The sequence below is a fragment of the Aythya ferina genome (genome assembly GCF_964211825.1).
Source record: "Aythya ferina genome assembly, chromosome: 1".
NCBI classification, from domain to species: Eukaryota; Metazoa; Chordata; class Aves; order Anseriformes; family Anatidae; genus Aythya; species Aythya ferina.
Window position 1 is genome coordinate 34041997 of NC_140296.1, and position 22999 is coordinate 34064995.

General features: G+C 36.9%; 1 long non-coding RNA gene across 1 annotated transcript in view; it reads right to left on the minus strand.

The window, feature by feature from the left end:
- The window catches only part of LOC311434514, a 339184-nt gene that overhangs the window by 252037 nt on the left and 64148 nt on the right, over positions 1 to 22999 (minus strand). The window lies entirely within an intron of this gene.

Genomic DNA, 22999 nt, shown 5'->3' on the forward strand with positions numbered 1-22999 from the left:
CTTAGATGTACACAAGTCGATGGGACTGGGTGGGATCCACCCGAGGGTACTGCGAGAACTGGTGGAAGAGCTGGCCAAGCCAATTTCCATCATTTATTAGCAGTCCCGGCTGTCAGGGGAGGTCCCAGTCGACTGGTGGCTAGCAAACGCGACGCCCATCTACAAGAAGGGCCAGAGGGCAGACCCGGGGAACTACAGGCCTGTCAGTTTGACCTCAGTGCCAGGGAAGCTCATGGAGCAGATTATCTTGAGAGTCATCACGTGGCACTTGCAGGGCAACCAGGTGATCAGGCCCAGTCAGCATGGGTTTATGAAAGGCAGGTCCTGCTTGACGAGCCTGATCTCCTGCTATGACAAAGTGACGCGCTTGGTGGATGAGGGAAAGGCTGTGCATGTGGTCTACCTTGACTTTAGTAAGGCTTTTGACACCGTTCCCCACAACATTCTCTTCAATAAATTGGCCACTCTTGGCTTGGACTGGTGTACACTTCATTAGGTTAGAAACTGGCTGGGTAGCTGGGCCCAAACAGTTGTGGTGAATGGAGTCAAATCCAGTTGGAGATCAGTCACTAGTGGAGTCCCTCTCCCAGGGCTCAGTACTAGGGCCAGTTCTCTTTAATATCTTTATCGATGATCTGGATGAGGGCATTGAGTGCACCCTCAGTAAGTTCGCAGATGACACCAAGTTAGGTGTGTGTGTTGAGCTGCTCGAGGGTAGGAAGGCTCTGCAGGAGGATCTGGATAGGCTGGGCTCATGGGCTGAGGCCAACTGTATGAAGTACAACAAGGCCAAGTGCCGGGTCCTGCACCTGGGGTACAACAACCCCAAGCAGCACTACAGGCTGTGAGATTAGTGGTTGGAAAGCTGCCTTGCGCAGAAGGACCTCGGAGTGTTGTTTGATAGTTGGCTGAATATGAGCCAGCAGTGTGCTCAGGTGGCCAAGAAGGCCTATAGCATCCTGGCTTGTATAAGAAACAGTGTGACCAGCAGGGTTAGGGAAGTGATTGTCCCCCTGTATTTGGCTCTGGTGGGGCCGCACCTCAAGTATGGTGTTCAGTTTTGGGCCCCTCGCTACAAGAAGGACATCGAGGTGCTCAAGAGAGTCCAGAGAAGGGCCACAAAGCTGGTGAGGGGTCTGGAGAACAAGTCCTATGAGGAGCGGCTGAGGGAGCTGGGATTGTTCAGCCTGGAGAAAAGGAGGCTCAGGGGCGACCTTATTGCTTTCTATAGGTACCTTAAAGGAGACTGTAGTGAGGCAGGGATTGGTTTATTCTCCCACATACCCAGTGAGGGGACAAGGGGGAAGGGGCTAAAGTTGTGCCCAGGGAGGTTTAGGTTGTATATTAGGAAGAAATTCTGTACTGAGAGGGTTGTTAGGCATTAGAATGGGCTGCCCAGGGAAGTGGTGGAGTCACCATCCCTGGAGGTCTTTACAAGACTATTAGATTTAGAGTTTAGTCATATGGTTTAGTGAAGGAGTTGTTAGTGTCAGGTCAGAGGTTGGATTCGGTGATCTTGGAGGTCATTTCCAACCTAGATGATTCTGTGAAACCATCCCGTTTTGTCTCAGCAAAATATGTTTTTTGGTGAAGATATTTTAGTGAAGTTTAATGATTTATAATCATACCATAACTTGAAAGATTTTCCCTGTCTATGCTGTAATTAAAAGGTTTTATTATTATCACTGTCTAGAGCAAAATGTCTCTTTTGGATAAAAGTTTATGTAATTACTGACAGGATAACCTGAACAGTTATTTGTGTTTGTTTTCTCCATTTCTTTCTCACACCAAAATTGAAGAATTTGAACTTTAGGACTGTGTATCCTTACTAATTTTTTTTTTGTTACTTATGTCCTCCTTGATTACATTTCCCTGTATAAGGCAATAGTTGTCAAGCAAATGTCTAAAGTTTCAGTGTTCACAAATATTTTCATCTCTTATACGTCATGACATTGTCTCTGAGAACCGGTAAACCTTTCGTAAAATATTTTTGACTGGTGCCTCAAAATTCTGCAAAATAAATAAATAAAAATCATGCAAAAGAAATAAGAAATGTGTTAAGGTTCTTGTTGCCTCAGGAAAAAAAAAAAAAAAAAAAAGTTACATTATTATCACACTACTTCAGTCATTGGCTAGTGAAGCTGAATAATGCCAGCAGTCTACATGTAACATATCAGATTTTAGACCTAATTTTAAGGCTAGTGAGAGACATTGGTTTATAGTAGGGAATAAAATCTTGAGTGAAAGGGAGTAATATACAGATCAGGTTTAGAAAGATCAAAGGAGCCATTACTGGGCCAGCACTCAAACAGCAGGAAGGGAAATATGTTGTTTGTAATTCTCCCAGATATTGTGGACAAAGCCAGTGAAAGGATTTACAAATGCAAAGCAAAAATCTTAAAATCAATAGGATGCTTTACTGGTATTCACAGTAGTGCCTGTAAAGTATAAGGTGAAGAGGTTAATTAATCCATTTAAGAGTCTGTATTTTGAATTCATTTGATGTTTTCTGCAGCAACAGGGAAGACCAGTTTACAAATCTCTGGGAGATAACAGGTGCAAGTAGCTTTGAACTCGTACATAAGGGGATCAATTGCTATCTGGAAGTTTGTCTTTAATGACCATCAGAAAATTATGGTGATGTTATTTAAATGCTTCGAAATGGCAGGATAGATTCAGATGTCTTATCAACCTATTCTAACACTTCAGAATTACACTGATTTGAAATAATATAAAAACCCTCAGATATGATTGAGAAAAACCTTTGATTTCCATTTCAAACAGTTCAGCCATCTCTTAAAATATTTTTGTTTAGAATCTATAAATCTACCATAGCACAATTAATACATATTTGTATACTGCACCAATGTTACATATATTTATTTGTAATTCTCAGTAAATAAGTAAATAAAATATTTTAATCTGAATTTTTCAATAAACTAAAAATAAACAAATTTCATATTCAAATAACTGCCAAGAAACATTCACATTAGTCACAGTCACTCAAGGGGGCAATAACCATAGTTTAATAATAGTGTCATTTAATTACTGGTTTCACTCTGAAAAAAAAATGAAGGATGAAATTTGTCACTTGTTCAGGTGATTAAAAATAGTCTAAGCATAGTTTTACCACACTGGATTAACTGTTATGAGTAAACATCTTCCTGGGCAGCCTGCTCCCATTTATGTTGTTCCTGTTTGTATAAATCTGTATTTCAGAGAAGATGAGGCTATAGCCTAAGTCTGCTATTGCAGACTTGCAATAGATAATAGACAATGAGATGCACAATCTGTCTCTAGTTGTCTGTGACTGTATACACACTTCTAGAACAAAAAAAAAAAAAAAGGAAAAAAAAAAAAAGGTGATTCAGATAGTTACCTTGCCTTCCTGACAGCATCAAGAGGTAGGGGTGTCCAGCACTGCTGCTCAACACTCACATAAGAATATGATGAAATAAGCAAAGATATCAAAATACCTTAAAAATAACAATAAAAGTGAATGAATGAAGAAATAAATAAAAAAGGAAGTCTTTGTTTTTAAGGGCCAAAAGTCCTAACCTTAACCAACTCACATTTTTGACTATTTATTTGCAGTTCAGAGGGGTGAAGAATGTCATTCACTTTGTGGAAAAGAAAAGTTTTCCCTGAAAGTTTCTGCAAAATATTTTTGAAAAGACTCCCATTCTCAGATTCACCAAATATATATATATATATAAATAAATAATAATAAAATAAAATAAAATAAAATAAAATAAAATAAAATAAAATAAAATAAAATAAAATAAAATAAAATAAAATAAAATAAAATATGCAGCAATAATTGGTTAGGCAACAAGGACATATGTACACATGTACAAGGAGAAAAATGCAAGGAGAAAATGTATAATTCTTATTAATATGTTAAATTCTGTCCATGTCAGTTCATAAATTTATTAAGCCATCAGGTATTCTTAATCAGTATGGTGTCAGTATGGTGTTTTTACTCAGTGAGTCAGCTGTGACCCACAATTCCCTCATTCCCCCTCCTCAAAAGGAAAGGGAGAGAAAAGGGCTCGAGGGCTGGGATAAGGACAGGGAGGTCGCGCAACTATTATCATCACAGGCAAAAGACTCAGCGTAGGGAGATAAATAAAATTGATTACCTATTACTAACAAGCTAGAGCAGTGAGAAACAAGCAATAAAACTAAAAAACACCTTCCCTCTATCCACCCATTTTGACCCTGAGTGGTGTAGGGGAACAGGGAATGGGGGCTGCAGTCAGTCCTAAAACTTCATCTCCAATACCACTTCATGGTCACTCTCTGTCCCTGCTCCACGTGGGGTCTCTCCCACAGGATGCTGTCCTTCCTGAACTGATCCTGTGGGGGCTTCCCACAGGTTACGTACCATGGGGTCCCTCTGTCAAGAGCAGACTGCTCCAGCACAGGTCCCCCATAGGCGGCAGCTCTCCCCAGACCCCTGCTCCTGCGTGGGCTCCTCTCCATGGGCTGCATCTCCAGCCAAGGGCCTGCTCCTGCAGGGGCTCTCCATGGGCCGCAGCCTCCTCCAAGCCACATCCACCTGCTCCACTGGGGGCTCCTCCATGGGCTGCAGTATGGAGATCTGCTCCCTGTGGGACCCGTGGGCTGCAGGGGGATAGCCTGCTCCACCAGGGGCTTCTCCACATGCCACTGGGGAACTTCTGCTGTGGTGCCTGGAGCACCTCCTGCCCTCCTTCTGCACTGACCTTGGGGTCTGAAGGGATGTTTCTCACTCTTCTCTCTTCCAGCTGCTGTTGCACAGCGTTTTATTTTTTTTCTCTTTCTTAAATCTGCTCTCACAGAGATGCAAACAACATTGCTTATTTGCTCAGCTCTGGTCAGAGGTGGGCCTCTTTGGATCTGGCTGAAACTGACCCCTATCTAACATGGGACATTATTTGGCTTCTCCCAGAGGCCAACCCTGCAGCACCCCACCACCAAAAAACTGCCACGTAAACCCAACACAGTCTTTCTGTTATAAACCCACCAATAACTTGAAAGACCTTGCAAAAATCTTAACTTGTTCTTTTCTTTTGCATTTGTGCATATAAAAACTGATAATGCTTTTCTATATTTATGCAAGTTTACCTCCCTTACCTTCCTACTTATTCACTGCTGTCTGAAATATTTAAATAATGTGATCTTCTTGAAGATCTTTTTAAATATCTACTTGTCCATTCCTTCTAAAAACAATTTTCAATTGTATCTCAGGCTGCTCTTTAAGGAAATAATAAAATATGCTTTTCCAATAAATTACAGATCTTTACTCTTTACTGAGTAAATAAGAACAAAATATGTTATGAATCTGATGTTTCCAACAAAGGAAAACAAGCTGAAGTTTGTGTAGGGTCTGTGCTAGAAGCAGTAGAATACTTTATTTCAAAGAGACAAATTCTCCCTTGCATAAAATCTCAGTAAAATACCTTGGCAATAATTTCTCTGTAGAGGTCATAATAGATTCTTCCCTCCTGAAGCTTCCAAAGGAACTGTTTGGAAACTGTCATGGTAAACCTTGTTAGTTCATAGCCTGTACAGCTGTTGTTCCATACTATTTTCAGAAGGCTTGATTCACAGAATCACAGAGTCACAGGATCACAGAACAGTTAAGGTTGGAAGGAACCTCTGAAGTTCATCTGGTCTAACTCCTCTGCCAACTAGAGTCACGTAGCTCAGGTTGCACAGGTTCACAACGAGGGAAGTTTTGAGTATCTCCAAGGAAGGAGAATCCACAACCTCTCTGAGCAACCTGTTTCAGTGCTCTGTCACCCTCACAGTAAAGAGGTTTTTCCTCATTCATCCAGAACTTCCTGTGTTTTGTTTGTGACCATTGCCTTGTCTTGTTGTTGGGCACCACTGGAAAGAGTAAAGCAACCATCCTCTTGACACCCTCACTTCAGATATTTGTATACATTGATCAGATCCCCTCTCAGTCTTCTCCAAGCTAAACAGGCCCAGCTCTCTCAGCCTCTTAGAATCATAGATTCATAGAAACACAAGGTTGGAAAGAATTTACAATATCCTTTATCTAAAGATCTAGTATCTAAGATCTAGTCCAACTGTCTTCCTATCACCAATATTACCCACTAAGCTACTAAATCATATCTTGTACCTTCATGTCCAGGCACTTCTTGAACACTGCAAGAGATGGCGACTCCACCACCTACCTGGGCAGGCCGTTCCAATGCCTGACCACTCTGAGAGAAAAAGTTTTTCCTGATATCTAATCTAAATCTCCCAAGGTGCAATTTGTAGACATTTCCTTGAGTCTTATCATTAGTTATCTGAGAAAAGAGGCCAACCTCATCACAACTTCCCTTCAGGAAGTTGTAGAGTGCAATGAGGTCTCCCGAGCCTTCTCTTCTCCAGACAAAACAATCCCAGCTCCCTCAGCCACTCCTCTGACTTTTGTTCCAGACCCCTCACCAGTTTTGTTCACCCTTCACTCTTCTAGCTGTTTAATTTCAAAAATGACGGAAAAACAAGTGTTATGCTCTGCCTATATTTTACTTGGTGTTCATTTTCACAAAATGAATATTGCTTTTGTTTTTCATTTATTTTATGCTTTGTTTGCTTGGATTTTTGAGGAAATAATTTTGGAATTGTTGTATAAGGTAGAGACATAACTTTTCTTCCTTACTGATAGCATGAAGCAGAAAATGAAATGGCATCACATATTGTTTTATGTTGACAGAGCAATTCCATGCAGAGTTTTCAAAGTGTTGTTTTCTGCTTTGGTACCAGTTTGAGAATGGAAGTCATAGTTAAGAATATAACAGAATTCTCTGAAGGAATTTTAAGATTTTGGAGTATTTCTAACATACCTGCAAACTAACCTGTGGCTCAATATTAATGGTTATATTTACTGTTCTAAAAAAATAAATCTTCAGTCAAAATTTGTTGAGCAAGAATAATTACTGACTGTAAAAATGGTTTATTTAGATCGTTTTTAGCTAAACCAAAGCAAGTTTTCTTTTTTTTCTTTTTTCTTTTTTCTTTTTTCTTTTTTCTTTTTTCTTTTTTCTTTTTTCTTTTTTCTTTTTTCTTTTTTCTTTTTTTCTTTTTTCTTTTTTCTTTTTTTCCTTTTTTTCCTTTTTTTCCTTTTTCCTTTTTCCTTTTTTCTTTTTTCTTTTTTCTTTTTTCTTTTTTCTTTTTTCTTTTTTCTTTTTTCTTTTTTCTTTTTTCTTTTTTCTTTTTTCCTCTCCCTTCCCTTCCCTTCCCTTCCCTTCCCTTCCCTTCCCTTCCCTTCCCTTCCCTTCCCTTCCCTTCCCTTCCCTTCCCTTCCCTTCCCTTCCCTTCCCTTCCCTTCCCTTCCCTTCCCTTCCCTTCCCTTCCCTTCCCTTCCCTTCTCTTCCCTTCCCTTCCTTTCGTGGCATGAATTCCAGTAATATACTACTCTCATGGGCGTACTATTTGCATTTGGGAGACAGCATTATACACAAGTAAAGACAGTAATGATGTGGTCCCAACTTCACAAATAGCAAAGAAATAACTGAATTTGAATCTTTCCCGCACTGCCAGACATCGCTGAAGGCTCAAACAAAACTCTAACATTCTGGCTACCATTCTCTTTTCTGTCATACCTACCTATTTGTTTTCCTGCGTGTTTTTTGTTTGTTTGTTTGTTTTTGTTTGTTTGTTTTGGTTTTTTTTGTTTTTCTTTTTCTCTGTTATTTTAGACTATTTGGCATTTTGCTAAACCCTTCCCCTCAGCTCCTATTCCACTGATCTAGTTCTAGTTGCTTTTCTTCAAGGCAGGTTTCCCTCCTCTGTACCGCGTTCACATGATGAGGATCCAGAAGAACAGGCTTTTCCTTCTCCAGTGTTTTTCCTCAGCAATCAGTTGGTAACCAGCATGTTATTAATATCCCCCAGCTTCATAACAAGGGATTATTTATTTATTTATTTATTTATTTATTTATTTATTTATTTATTTATATAGTGCAGGGTGGGTGGGTGTCGTGGGCGGGGGGGGGGGCGAGTGTACAAGTGTTCTATCCCAGAATCAATACTTAGGGAGATAGGTACTCCAAGGATGAAGTGAAACTGATGTTTAATTGCTACCTCATAAAATATATTGCCCCCAGTCTTTACAAGGAGTCTGAAGGAGATAGGCGGACTGTCCAGCTGCTCCAAACAAGTTCTCTAAAAGCTGTTAGAGTGCTCTGCTCAGGAACTGTGGACAACACCAAACAGATAAACATAAGTTCTGTTGCAAAGAGAAGCCAGCATGAACTATGAATTCAGAGGTCGCAATCATCTTACCTACTTGAGCAACCTGAAATTTGGGCCCCTGGACTAAGCTCCTATCTGAATTCCTTCATAAATCAACAGAAAAATGAAGGAACTGGCTCAATCATCTATCTGTGAAGTGTATATCAAAAGTAATAATTTAATGTATCTTTTTTTTGGATCTTTTTTTTTTTTTTTTTTTTTTTTTTCCAGATAGCCAGACTATGTCTCTTCTAAAATAGCTTTCAACTTTTTATACTTTAGAGAGAGTATCTCATATTATGAGTGCAAGTTTACATATTCTGGAAAGTGATGTTAAGGATGCAATTCTAAATGATGGTTCTTTTATCACTAATTGACCAAGCCTTCAGCAATGACCAAGGAAGGAAGGAAGGAAGGAAGGAAGAAATATACAAGCTTAACAAAAGGTTCCACAAACTTTCTTCCTTATTTCTGTTGGACTTGTTTTCTCTTCAGTTATTTATACTTGCCAGCACATATGAATACTTCAGTCAGAAGGAACAAAGGGAGATTCATATGCTGGCTACAAGCTGCACTACACACTTATCTTAGAACTGTTTATATAGAATTAATGGGCTGGAGTTTCAAGTGAGATCGGTATGGTTCTGTTGATCTATGCAGCTGGACACAGATTATTATTTTATTATATTTTACCCCCTTTTTTATTTTTAGTGTACAAACAGGGACATGCTATAGAATGTATATAAACTAAGAACTCACATCTGACTCTTCATATGAGAGCACCATTCTGGAAGAGCTGGAATGATTAGTGCAGGTCTTGAAGCAATATTCATTTTAACCAGCTCAGATACTTTACCACAGAAAAATCTGTCAGGTCCTGACTCACATAAAATTATGCTTGTGAGAGCTAATTAAGAAGCTCAGAGTGGTACAAATGGTACATTTTACAAGGCTTCTGAATGTATGTTTACAAAGTGCATACAAGTCCAGAAGTTCTGGGCTTCTTCTCTTCTCAGTTCATTCAGGAGATGGAGCAGATCGCAGGAATTAGTTTTTCTCAGCTATGCCAAATCCTTCCTTGAATAGAAAGAATCTGGAAGAATCAAGAGATGGAAAGCAGAAAGAAGAGAGATTTAAAGTGGGCACAGAGGACAAGGATTATTTTAAAGGCTATGTCAAAATAAACAAACAAACAAAAACCATCTGTCATTCATTATATACACATTCAAAACTTTTGTGCCTAGTAGCATTTATCTTTAAACTTGCTACGCATAATACCTTCTCTTTAGCTGTGGTAATTTTGATCATTTTTCATATTTATTAGTTTTCTTGATAATAAGATTTAAATGCTTAAGCAAATAACAAGGATTTAAAAGTTTCTAGTGCAGTTGAAAAATCCCATAATAACCTCACACAGACAGTTAAAGTTATAAAACAGACTTTTTGATAAAAAAAACTTTCTTGAGAATCAGTGCTTTTACAGAGTCCTTAAAATCACTTTGCTCCTTTTCCCCAAGAGAATGATAAATGAAAAGTCCCTTTGAATTCTGCTATTTTTTATTATGTATCATCAGTCAGGACATGGAGGCAATCTAAATTAGCTATTCATGAACAGATATTCCAGAATAACTATTCCTGAACAAATGCATGTGAAAACAATTCTTATTCTAGAATAGCAGTACTTCATTTCTACTTGAAATAACTTGTCTGGGAATCTAAATTGGAACAAAATACAGACCTTGCTAAAACAAGGTCTATGTCTCAGACTATTTGAAAATTGCTGTTGAGCTTACAACTTAATGGAAAACATCCTTAGACATAAACATGTTAACGCTGTTATAGTCAGAGGTGGTATGTTAGCCTAATAGCAAACAGATCCAAAGCAGTGAAAAGGTTCAGAGCTGGAGGCTGCTTATAATATAAACAGATTCTACTTAATATAAATGAGCTCAAACTGTGGTCCAGAAATTGTAGTCAGAATGTGAAAGAAAGAAAGAAAAAAAAAAAAAAAGATAATTTTTCAGCTTCTAAACCAAGAGATTCAGTTTTACAAACTTTAACAGACCCAGTGAAGCAAATGATCCTCTATTTAAAGAATGTCAAAAACATATTGTTTGTTGTACAGTCCATCATTTTTCACATACACAAACCATAATCATTGCTAGTGGCTAATGGAAGGGCAATATTAAAGTCACCCATGCCCCTTCAGTTCAATTATTTCTTTTTCTCCAAAGTATGTGGAACAGTATGTTGTGGTTCTGCTCGAGTGGGCAGCTGAGCTCCACCACAGCCTCTCTCTCACTCCCCCTCCTCAAAGAGGAATGGGGAGAAAATATGATGAAAAGGGCTCAAAGGTTGAGATAAGGACGAGAAGATCACACAGTAATTATTGTAACGGGCAAAACAGACTCGGCATAGGGAGATAGTAAGATTTATTGCTTATTACTAACAAGCTAGAGAAATGAGAAACAAAGGAAAGCAACCAAAAGCACCTTCCCCCTCCCTCCACCCTCTTCCACCTCCTCCCCCCGAGTGGCACAGGGGAACGGGGGAATGGGGGTTATGGTCAGTCTACAGCACTTCTTCTCTGCCGCTCCTTCTCGGTCACTCTCGTCCCCTGTGCTGTGGGGTCCCACCCACGGGCTGCAGTCCTTGATGAACTGATCCAGCGTGGGCTTCCCACAGGCAGCAGCTCTTCCAGAACTGCTCCAGATATGGGTCCATGCCACAGGGTCCATCCCTCAGGAGAAAACTGCTCCAACCTGGGTCCCCCACGGGCAGCAGCTCCTGCCAGGTCACCTCCTTCTGTGTGGGCTCCTCTCCACGGGCTACAGGTCCGGCCCGGAATCTGCTCCGGCAGCGGTCTTCCACAGGCGGCAGCCTCCGTCGGTACAGGGCCATCTGCTCCACCGTGGTCTCCTCCACGGGCTGCAGCATGGAACCCTGCTCCACCGTGGTACTCCATGTGCTGCAGGATGACATCCTGTTTCACCATGGTCCTCACCACAGGCTGCAGGGGACTTCTGCTCCGGCGCCTGGAGCACCTCTCCCCCTCCTTCTTCACTGACCTTGGCGCCTGCAAGGCTGTTCCTCACTCCTCTCACTCTCCTAGCTGCTGTGCATCACAGCGTTTTTTTTCCCTCTCTTAAATATGCTCTCACAGAGGTGCAAAACAACATCGCTTATTGGCTTGGCTCTGGAAAACAATGGGGCCCTTACCAAACATGGGGCAGCTTCTAGATCCTTCTCACAGAAACAACCCCTATGGCCCCCTGCTACCAAAAACTTGCCACGTAAACCCACTACACAGTATCAGAATGACACTATGAAAATATGTGAAATCTAAGGTATCTTTTTCTTTTCTTTTTCTTCCATTTTTTAGAGAAAGCAGTTACTGAAAATTAAACTAGGTTAGGTTCAAAAAAAGTGAAAACAAAGGCAAAAAGATCTCCAAAACAATCTAAAATACCAGAGATTTAAAAAAATAATTCCATAAGTTTTCATTAATTTAGGTTAAACATTTGAACCTGATGACATATTTAAATACCCTAGAAATCTAAATAAAGGCTCAGGGTATTCATCAATAAATATGCTTTTGGGCTTTTCTGAAGTTTAATCTCTATTTAGAGGTTTATTCAATAACTTCTGTATTAGAGAAAGCTTCCAAAGGAATTATCAGAATTACTCAATGGATATAAAGAATAGTGGAATAAAAGACATTACATTAAATCATAAAAGTTGTAATCTGCAATGAGAATGAAGTACCTTTCTCCCTCAGTTCACATCACTCAGTTGTACCTCTCAGACAGTCCACAGACAGAATGCAGACGGTATGCAGTATGATAGATACTTCTTTGCCCGTAAGAAGGCCGCTGCTATTAATTTAGAGCCTATTACACATGACAGCAATGCTGTCTGATTAAGCTCGTGGAAACTTTTTGAAAGTACACATAAAATTTTTATGTTCTTCCAACTACTTCTTTTACATAATTTTCTTTTTATTAAGATTAAAAACTCTTTTTGCCCAAAGCTTTTATAAAAACAGACAGGTTTCACTAAGGTTCTTCTTGCCATTATTTTATTTTATTTTATTTTATTTTATTTTATTTTATTTTATTTTATTTTATTTTATTTTATTTTGTTTTGTTTTGTTTTGTTTTGTTTTGTTTTGTTTTGTTTTGTTTTGTTTTTGTTTTTGTTGTTTTGTTTTGTTTTGTTTTTGTTTTCCCCACAGTTTTATTGTTTTCCCCTCAGTAAAGTCCTTCTGAATTCCTGGGTAAACTTTTTGTGCATAATCATGATTGGATAGTTTTATCTTGTGACAATGGCATTCAAGTTAGTGTAGAAAAAAAAGAGTAATGCAGAGAAAGAGCAAATCTGCTTCATGAATTGTAGTTAAATGGTTATTTCTAGAAAGAATAAATTTGTTTGAATATCTGATCTTCCATTAAAATAATGATAATAATTATTATTATTATTGAATGACCACAAAATTACATAAATATTTAAAAAGTAGCTAAGACAAACCTGTCCAAACCATATTCTTTAACATGGTTTATGGACAAAATTAAATAAGTCATCTGGATGCATCTCTAGTCCCTATATTGTCCTAACAACTCAGAATTACAAAAGCCTCTATAGTTCAGTGCATGACAGACATGATTTTCAAAGATTACAGTGTCAGAAGAAAGCCTACACACTCCTCTTCAGGAAGACTATGCAGGCTATACAGAGGAAACCAGAGAGAACAGTTCCTTTAAGACCCACATCCAAGGATCTGAGGCACATGTTTGTGTGCAATTTCAGCACAATAGGAGAGGGATAACTGGAGTCACTTCTTTGTTTCATCTGTCCATGACATGCTGTAAACTCTGTGGAAGTTTTTAATTGTTGTTGAGTTGGGAAAAAGATCCAGTAATTTTACCTTATTTAAATTGTTTTAAAATGCAATTAGCTTTTATTTTACACTGCTTTCCTTGCCTTTAATGAAGAAAACTTAAGGGGTCACAACAGCAAAGAAAAACCCTGACCTTAGCTCCAAGTCCTGCTGCATTTATAATTCATATCTATTATGCCATTGCTAACATTTAATTTCTACGGATAACTGGGATAAAACTTAAAATATATTTTGTTTTAGACCAGGTCGACAAAAATATATTAATAGCATTCCTATGGACCAATTGATATATAACTAGATCCACAATAAGTTTTTTTGAAAAGCTACACTTTTCTCCCACTGAATCTTTTTGTTTATTTTCTTCTAAAATTAAACATAACCACTCCCAAATTATCATACAGAACATCCTATGTAAAAAAATAAAACAATACATTTTTTGTACATTCATGCATTCGTAATGTAGCAACGCATGGCTACAGGATAAGATTTACAAAAATAGTAAAAAACACGTTCCCCATACTTTTTCATTCCCAGTGTATGAAATTTAACATTTACAAAGGTAAAAATGATGGTAATTTAGGGTTTTAGGATTTGCTGTGTTTTTACAAGGAAATGATAAAAAATGATTTCAATTTGACCAGAAATTAGCAAATTAAAATTTTCCAGTAATTTATTTACTCACACATTACTACAAAGATAATTACATAAATGGTGTTGTGGATATTTTAGTCAATAAAAAATAACATAGCTTAGCCTGTTTGGGCTGAAAAGTACTGAGTTCAAGAGCATAGAGTTCTTGACTAGAGACATAACCCAACCCTATATTATCCAAGTCAGTCTGAGTGAAAGAAGGATGGTGCGTATCTGGTCTTCCTGGTTCATTTGCAAGACTATTACTTCAAACTTTTATGAGCCTGTGAATTCATGAGTTCAGAGAATTTAGACTGTGATTCATCTTTTACATCTTTTGTCTCATAGTGCCTGTGCAAGTAGTCCTTATAACTAATGTTGCAACAAGTACAGACTCATTCTGAGTCAAACACCTATGACATTCCCTGACACTAATCTTAAAGCAAAATGCCATAGTTTCTTGCTTTCTGTTATCGAAAAGCCATGGTATTAAATAGAAATGAGTATCAGAAAGATATTGTGTAGAAAGAGCCATTTAACTTTGTCCTCAAAGTATGAAAAATTCCAGATAACATTAACATTAACAATCTATTTGTTTTTCTAGGAAAATAACAAAGAACATACTATATATTACAGGAATCATATATTCCAGACATGTGTCCCTGTTGGCTAGATCAGAATTTTGATGCCTAAGTATGTAAGGATGATGCTGATTTTTGTGGGCCACTGAATGACTAGGAAAAGTAATAAAGTATTGCTTTACTGTTATCAGCAATCATGAAATCTAAGTAATTTACTTAAACTAAGTAAATTTCTCTAAATAATTGTATGAAATACACAGGGAATCTCCTTAATAAACACTCCAAATTATTACAGAAGACAATATTTACCCCCTTGTACTACTGCTGTGAAACAGCATAATAAATTGGAACAGGTTGCAGTTCAGTAGGTGAGGTAGACTGAAAATCCATTAGATTAATTACTGCTCATAAGTATAATTATGTTTACAGTATGCTACATTTCTAGGTGTCTAATGGGCTTCAAAGAATTGCAAGGTATAATTAAAAACTTTGTATAGTAAGGCAAATCACTAAGCTTAAAAGGAAAAATTCTTCCAACCAAGACAGGCCATAGCAAGCTTCATTTTCCTTAATTTGTCACCGTGTTATCTAAATAAAGAGCTCACCTTCTGGAAATCATAGCATAACAGTGAAGTCACAGTATGGTTTAACAGTGAAAGTATGTGTTTGAGAAAATTTATAATCTTCTATAGCTGACAGTCTTAGGTGTAAGATGATGATGCTGTTTTTGCTTATATGTGGTGAACATCTGTTTCAGTTAGTTTTAGATAGTTTGGAAATACAATGATATATGTTATTGAGTTTATATAAAATTAAACAGTCATGAACAGTAGAAGGATATGCATGAGAAGACAAATACTGTTCTTTTGATTAATAATGAAAGTTAATTTAAAATAACATTAAATATAAAAAAAGGGCTAGAAAATATTTTGAGTTGTCATCTAGAGAATGAGACTGGTTTAACTCTGCTAAAAGTTCAGTGTCTGAATTAGACATTCTAAGCTCTTGCTGTAATTAGCAGAATGGAATAGAAATCCACATTCTATTCCATGAAAAAATATCAGGTAGGTAGTATATATGTATCCCTATCTCCTGGCACCTATTTATTCTCAGGATTACTTTCTGATGTGTTTTACATGTCTAATGATGTTAACTGAAATTCTAAAAACCATGTTTATATACTGTTGACAATATCTGTTGAAATAATTCTCATCAGATGTTTTTCTAAACTTTCCTGAAAAATCTCAGTTTCTTCTAACTTGTAAGGATGGTGCAATGTTTTAAATAACCTATTACTTTCAACAAATGCATTTAGCTTTTTAAAATCTTTCTACCAGGAAATACCGTTTCAAGATTGTGTTGTATTCAGACCCACTCACACATAAAGACTTTAAAATCTTTCTAGGAAACCACCTGCATAATCTTTCTAGTCTCCCATTTACAGGTGTTGTTTGTTTGTTTTGTTTTGTTTTGTTCTTTTCATAATATCTAACCTAATATAACTTTAGAGGGTGTCATTCTCTATGTGCCACATATCTGATAGATACTCTCTACTGGATGAATGTGGAGCCAAGCTCATTGGATCTGGATAAAGAAGTAGAGGAACTCTGATTACAGTACCACAGGATATTATCATCTCTACATCTACTTCAGCATCATGGAATATGAACTCCAGACAACAGTTTCACTAGAAACACAGAGGATAAACTGCATTTTTCCAGGAAAAAAAAAAAAAAGGGTCTGGAGCAAGAAAGGCCTGACTTCCAATGATGGCATACTGTACCATAAGCCATTGCAAACTACTCTGTACTGGTAATCAACAATTCAGTTTGTATCTAAATTATGTGACCTGAGAGCACTTCTTGTCTCCAGAAAACAAGCTAATTAAACAAAAGGATACTTAGCATTAGACAAACTTTTTCCTCTCTGTCCACTTTCTTTCCCATCCCCAGCCTTGTTATACTAGTTCCTACTGGAGAGAAACCAAATGAGAGAATGGGAAAGGAAACATGATTTGCTCCACCTGGTGCACTGGTGGAAAATATTGGAGAAGATGAACTGTATCATCAGAAGATGAACATTATCAATCATACCATTCATGCAGTTATTTGCAGCCTTTTAAGTTTGTTTAATGATCTTTACATCTGAGAATACAATAAGACAACCACAAAATGATCAAATGCTTCCTTAAAATTGTCTAACAAGATCTTACTGTTGTAAGTCTTGGGAAAAAAATAAGTAAAATAAGTAAAATATGATATGATCATCCAGAAAGCAAGACAGGGAATTCTAGGTCTCACTCTGCCTAGCAAATGATTAATCAATATACTGTTTTTCAGTTACAGTTAAAAGGAATGGGATATAGGACAAGAAGAATGATCAAGATGATCAAAGGGCTGGAACAACTCTCATATGAAGGCAGGCTGAATTTTGGGGTTGTTCAGCCCAGAGAAGCAAGAGCTCTGGGAAAGCCTTTTAGCAGTCTTCGAGTGCCTAAAGGGAGTCTACAGAAAAGCTAGGGAGGGACTTTATCAGAGAGAGTAGTGATAGGACAAGGACTAATGGCTTTAAACTAATGAAGGTAGGTTTAGATTAGATATAAGGAAGAAATTCTTTATTCAGAGGGTGGTGAAGCACTGGAACAGGTTGCCCAGAGTTGTGGATGCCCCATCCCTGGAAGTGTTAAAGGCCAGGTTGGATGGGGTTTTGAGTAACTTGGTCTAGTGGAAGGTGGCAGAGATCATCTAACTCCAACCCCATGCCAGAGGGGTTGGATGATCTTTAAGGTCCTTTCTAACCTAGAGCATTCTATGATTCCATGAGCTATGATATTCCTGACTGTAATCCGTGTAAACTTGCATTTTAGTCTAAACACAGCTAAATCTTGGATCTCATGTAGAGATATTTGAGGTTTCCTAGTTTCTTGTCTTTTCTTTCATGTTTTATGTTCCTGGCTCTTAGGAGAATCTTGCTTAAAACGGACACTGGAGATGAAGCATTTGTTTAGGGAAGAAATCATCTAAAATGTAGTTAATTTCCTTTTTATTTTTTTCCCTTTTTGTTCCTTTTCCTTCTCCTCCTCCTCCCCCCCTCCCCCTTCTGTAAGAATACTGATAAGATGAACAAAAAACAGTCAGTCTGAAGAAAATAAAAAGAAAGAAGAACCAGTGCAGTATTTTATTTCTAAAATTTTCAATCTTACTTCTCACCAGTCTCCTTACTCCTTAACGTGAGTAGGAGGACACTGGTAGATATCATAATCTGGACATTCACTTGCTTAGAGCTGATAAATGTGTTTATATTCTGAAAATAAATTTATCAATTTCATTTTACTAGAAACAAAGCATTTATTTATTTATTTATTTATTTATTTATTTATTTATTATTAATATTATTTTCTCATATAACTCTGTTTGTAGCAGACTAAATTGACAAGTAATTGACCGCCTTGTGTCCCTCTCAGGGAAAATGTGAAAACTGATTTAACCAGGTCAAAATACGTAATCTTATTGACATCTGTGTGTGTCTTATCATCTGATTGCGCATGTATGTCAGATGAATTTAGGATGAATATCAAAAAAGTAAAAGATACAGAAAAATATCGTTCTTTTTATAGAAAATATTTGTTAGGGTTATACTCAAAACATGAATGCTAGTTCTTGACAGAACTAAACTTGGTGAGAGATGCAAAGAATAATAAGAAGGGATTCTACAGATACATTGACCACAAAACAAAGACTAATGAGAGTGTATCGCCTCTGACAAATGAAGACAGAGAACGGTCAATGACAGATGAGAAGGCAGAGGTACTTAACTTCTTTGCCTTGGTCTTCACTAGTGGTCTGGCTTCCCACATCTCTTGAGTTAATACCAAAGAAGGAAGAGATGCCATTCAAAGGGACCTGGACATGCTGGAGGAGTGGGTCCATGTGAATTGCATGAGGTTCAACAAGGCCAAACACAATATGCTGCACCTGGATCAGGGCATTCCCACACAGGAGTACAGAGTGGGACAAGAACTCTTTGAGAGCAGCCCTGCAGAGAAGAACCTTGGGGTTCTGGTGGATGAAAAGATTAATACAAGTCAGCAATGTGTGCTTGCAGCCTAGAAGACCAACCACATCCTGGTCTGCGTCAACAGTGGTGTAGCCAGCAGGTCAAGACAAGTGATTGTCCCCCCCTGTTCTGCCCTTGTGAGGCCCCACCTGAGGTGCTGCATCCAGGTCTGGAGCCCCCAGCACAAGAAAGATGTTGACTTGTTAGAACAGGTACAGAGGAGGGCTACAAAGATGATCAGAGGGCTGGGTTATCTCTCCTATGAAGAAAGGCTGAGAGAGCTGGAGATGTTCAACCTGGAGAAGAGAAGACTCCAGGGATACCTCAGACTTTAAGACCTTAAAGGGCTTTATAAACACTATGGAGAAAGACTCTTTACTTGAGTACATAATGATAGGACAAAGGGGGGTGGTTTTAAACTAAAAGATTTAGACAAGAAATTTGGCAGAAATTCTTCATTGTAAGGGTAGTGAGACACTGGAACGTTGCCCCAGAGAAGTTGTGGATGCCCCATCCCTGAAAGTGTTCAAGGCCAGGTTAGATGGGGCCTTGGCCTACCTGATCTAGTGGGTGGCATCCCTGCCTATTGCAGGGAGTTGGAGTTAGTTGATATTTAAGATCCCTTCCAATCTAAGCCATTCTATTATTCTATTTAGATATTGGTATTCTAATTTGTAGCACTTAGCTTTCAAGATAGGCATTTGAAGAAGAGTAGGATTAATTTCCATTTAATCATGGACCATTGAATAAAGGGATGTTGGTATGAACTGAGAAAAGGTCTTAAAATGTTATATTGAACAATGTGTGAAAAATATTAATTCTAGACCTAACAAATATATCATAGAATATTCTTAATTTAAAAATTGCTTCAAATAGGTCTCTTCTAAACCTCATAGACAAATGTACAATTTGATAGATAAAAAACAAACAAACAAATAAACAAACAAAACAACTTTTTTCCAGATACTGGCCAGGGTTCAGATTGATTAGGATTGCTTGGATCATATGGCCACAAAGCAATTTTCCCAAAATAAAGGAGGCTGCTAAAATATATACTTTATGATCACACAGTAAGTGGTATGACCAGCTGTTCTTAGGAACTTTATAGATATGCTGACCACTGCTTATATAAAGCCAGTATAACAGTTTTGTTTTTAAAAAGTAGGAGAAAGAGATTGGAAGTGAACAAGAATGTCATGATTAATACTTTCAAATATAGGCAAATGAGGTTAGTCAATTTAGATATGCAAGTTTCCTCTTTAACTGAAAAACTATCATCTTAAATAATGTATGTAGAGTTATGGTCTTGTTGAGAAAAGAGTATCATACAAAATGTTTTAGCTTTGTTATTGTTTTAACCACACGTATTTGCAAGCGACTTCACTGTATTACTCATCAAATGGCACCAGATTTTCCTTCAGACTGTTTAAAAAGGCTGGCTTGGTATTCCTTGTTTTGTATTTTTTTATCATCTTGAAGCATAAAACAAAAGATTGTGATTTTCTAATTATAAAACTAATTAACTCTCACAAAGTAAAGGACCTGGACTTTAGCTTCTGAGCAATTTCTGTAGGTGTTGTGCACAAAAAGATTTACTATCTAATCTCAACCCCAAATTGGCTATTCAGAGAACAGGGACTTCCCCTTACCAGACTAATTATAAAGTTTTACAGAATTTTAAAATAACCATATTTGTTTACATTTAGATTTCCTGCATGGTATTCACTTTTTTTTTTTTTTTTTTAATTATTTTTTTCCATAATGATGATAATTAAAATGTGTCTTGTTTGTACATGAGTTACTATTACAATCATGATTTGACTATTTCATCCTCAAAATTATAATAGTAAAGCTGTAGAGAATGTTGTGTTTTGTTTCTTTTTTGTACTTTTTTTTTCTGACAATTTTCTCATATCTTCTATCTCCTTTGTTGTTTCTTTCTTTTTTTTTTTTTAAGTTGAAAAGATTTGCCTGTTATTTAAAAAAAAATAAGCCCTATTAATATCACAAATGATCAATAACTATAATGCAGAAAGCTCCTTTATTGAGTAGCTTGATTTTCCTTTTCATATTTTCCCTGTCCTTGCTCCTTCAGTGATTATTCACTTTATAATTTTCCCTTAGCACTTTTTTTTTTTTTTTTGACTATATAATTGAGTCTCTAAATTATGTTGGATTAACAGAAGCCTTTGGGACAGAAGTCTTTTTTTATTTTTTTTTTTATTTTATTTTTTTTCAGAAGAGCAGTATATCCTCAATGTACAGATTTTATGGGATTACTAGATTCTTTCCCCTTTATTTCCTCTTTTTATTCTCTGAAAATCATGTTAAGGAGTCTTAAGAGACTATCTGTTCACGCAATATAAAGAATATTTCTTAACACTTGACACCACCTGTTCTAAATGAATTATACTGTGATATACACATAGAAGCCTAGACACCTTTAAGTAGACATCCAAAAGAAGAAATGGCAGGGGGATGGGGGGGGGGGGGGGGAACAGTGACACATTTTAGGGGAGAAGACAGTGGGAAGGGGAGGGGAGGAAGAAAGAAGAAACCTGAAAATATTTGTTGACAGTAATTTTGTGAGATAATTGCTCTTAATTTAAATAAATCTGTACTTTTAAGGAGAAATGCACAGAATATATAAAAGTATATTTTTAGTAGATGGAATGTTGGATTGATAAAAATGAAATCTAAAGGAAGCAACCAAAGTATATGGTGCTATGCAGACAGTGTGACAGACAGATCTCCCTTTTAGCATTTCTAAACAATGTAAAAATAGATGGAATGAGCCGTCTTGCATACTAGAACTGTGCAGAAGACCAAATAAGAAAACAGTTTTAAAAGTAAAAACATGGAATAAATTGGAATAGATTTGTCAGAAAAGGATGAGAGAAGCTGACTAGTGATAAGTGGTACAAAGAGTAGATTGTATAAAATATATCTTTTATGACCTACATTTTTGCCTGTTCTAAATGTCTTTTATAGGAAACTCTCACTATCAGCTTTTTATAAAGCCTGGTCAAACACACAGTTAAAAACTTAAATTTACTTTTAATATGTTTTCAGTAAAATAAGGGGGGAAAAAAAAGCCTTAAGACTTAATAATTTTTATATATACAGTAAATGATTTTTTTTTTTTTTTTATCACTACTTCTCAAAAAATGTTTAGTGTGCAGCATCTGCTGAAAAGAAAACTCTTGATTTATTAAGTAATCTGAAAAAGTTGTGCTGTGGTCATGACATTTGAGTTTCATTAGCAAAGACAAGACAATTTAGTATGACATCCAGTTAAGAAAGATTTTATATTATTAGCTAGAGAAGGTGGTCAAATAAATTACAATTCCTATTTATTTCTGTGTAGCTGAAAAGTGTCATTTTTAAACTAGATTTTTTAAATTATTGTTTGTTTGTTTGTTTGTTTGTTTGTTTTTTAATAAGTTAATAGAGAATCTTTATTTGGTTTCTCATGAAAACTATTTCCATTCCTTTGTCTTTGTCCATTTCAGAGAATGACTCAAGCTGTCTCTTCAATATCATTTACCATTTCAGCTTTAGAAATCCATGTCACTAAGTCACTTCTCTGTATAGATTTACACTTTAAGTTTAAACTATAGACAGGCAAAAATTAATTGCGTGGCCATTATCTTTAGACCAATTAGATGATTTAAGTGAAACTGAAAAAGGTAAAATAAAACTAGTTAAAAAGTAAGAAATGTTGAAAAAGAAGCATTCAGGTTTAACATGAATGAAAATATGGCTTCATATGGGGACCTCAGAAATTAATGAAGTGAAAAACATTTATTCCAGGACTCCATGTAAGACAAGCACATACAATACAGTAAAACAAGGAATTGAACTGGAAAAACAAAAGAACAAGCAAAAGTGAGATGGAAAATATTTATGTAAATGGAAGAAGAAAAGATTAGTAGTGCAGAGCATAATTTTGTATCAAAAAAGTTTTATTTGAAAAGTGGCACATCCTTGTTATTTCACAATATTTGAGCTGGTCTCTAAGACCTGTTATTTGGGTGACCTAAACATTATTTTATGTCATCTGAAAAATCCTGTTCCCTATTTCATTTTGATTTAGAAAATAGAAGGCAAAAGTATATAGTAGTGGCAGCACATTGTTAGAGGAGAAAACTTCTGAACAAAGACTAAAATGTCTTATTTTCTTTTCAACAGTGGTGGGTCATAAGTGTGATCCTGAGATACACTTATCTTTTACATCCAGTTACACCTTCCACAGATATCCATTGTTTAAGTACCTAAAAATAGGCATGTAAGTAAGTAAATAAATAAACAAGGGGCAAGGGGAGGAGAGGCGGTCACCCCACATAGCAACAGCTACTGTGAAGAGATGAAACTTAGTCTCACATATGTGCCAGCCTGTTCAGAGCAATCAGATGGCAGGAAAGAGATGTCATTTGGAATGACTTGGAAAATTTTGTAACTTATGTTTTCAATCACCTGACCACTGCCTGCTGCCTGCTTTCAAGGTATTGCAGAGGCTGAGATGGGGGCCTACATTGACCTTAGCTTAGATTTCAGGATGGAGTATTCTATTGCCATGGAACCTCTGAGCTTCTAATATCAA